Source organism: Elephantulus edwardii, unplaced genomic scaffold (genome assembly GCF_000299155.1).
Source record: "Elephantulus edwardii isolate Elephantulus edwardi_28Jun2011 unplaced genomic scaffold, EleEdw1.0 scaffold00004, whole genome shotgun sequence".
Lineage (NCBI taxonomy): Eukaryota > Metazoa > Chordata > Mammalia > Macroscelidea > Macroscelididae > Elephantulus > Elephantulus edwardii.
In genome coordinates, this window is record NW_006399754.1 from 11,920,738 (window position 1) to 11,922,157 (window position 1,420).

The following is a 1,420-nucleotide window of genomic DNA, read 5'->3' on the forward strand; positions in this document are numbered from 1 at the left end:
TGAATCTGTTTGTTTTCCTGGCAGTCCATGGTACATTCAGTACCCTTCTCCAGCACCACAGCTCAAAGGCATCAACTCTCCTTCTGTCCTCCCTAATCATTGTCCAACTCTCTGATGCATAACAAGCGATTGCAAAGACCATGGCCTGTATCAGGAAGAGTAAAAGGAACCATAAGTATTTACAGTTGATCTATGATTAAATGGCAGCCTTAATAAAGTGGTGGCTTAGTGGTGAGAAGCTGAGCTGCAATCCTAAATCCGTGTGGTTGAATTAACAGTTGCTCCACAGGAAAAGGGAGGGCATCCTCTGGAAAACCTCATGGAGGGTCAGGTATGGGAAGTCAATACTAAATATTTGTAACAAACTGGACGCTATTTCAGATGTGGGGGAGTTGAGGTTCAAGCTAGAGTTCACCCTGAGGCATCAAGGCAATCCTTCAGGGTTTACCAGATTCTTGCATTTGCTGACCCCTCTCTCCTGGGTCAAGCAGGTTTTCAAAAGAGCTTGGCTTCATTTGCATTGAATTCTCTTTGTGATTTACTTCCTGATAATTTTCAATAAAGATACTGGGAAGCTGGAATGGGGTCCTTCCAGGAACTGCCGGCCCCCTGTTTTTATGCTCTCAGTTCTATCTCATTCTTTTTTGTCTGTCTCATTATTAATAATTAATTAATAAAGATACTTTATCCTTGGTCTGCAACAGTCAGGTATGGATCGGTTCTGACTTGACAACATGCAAAACCAATCACGCGCGCGTGCGCGTGTGCGTGTGTGTGTGTGTGTATAAAATATATATATGTATATGTGTGTGTGTGTTCAAAAGCCAGCACAAGACGACAAAGTAAAATATTACAATGAAATGTACAATGAGTTGGAGTCAGAAAACCAAAAGGGCCGAACTCGCTCAGCATTTCTTAAGCTCAATGAAGTGAAGAACAAATTCAAACCTCGAGTTGCTATAGTCAAGGATGCTTTAGGCAGAATATTAAATGATCCAGGAAGTATTAAAAGAAGATGGAAAGAATATACTGAGTCACTGTATCGGAAAGAATTAGCAGACATAGAAGAATTTCATGAAACAACATGTGAGCAAGAGCCTATAGTGATGAAGGAAGAAGGTCAAACTGCTTTGAAGGAAATAGCAAAAATTAAGGCCCCAGAAATAGATAGTATAACAACTGACATATTTCAGCTAACAGATGCTGGCCTGGACATGCTCACCAAATTGTGCCAAGAAATCTGGAGAACAACCACTTGGCCAACTGACTGGAAGAGATCTATATTTGTTCCCATGCCAAAGAAAGGTGATCCAACAGACCGTGGAAACTATAGAACAATATCATTGATTTCACATGCAAGCAAGATTCTACTGAAGATTATCCAAAAATGACTGGAACAGCACATCAGCAGAGAACTGCC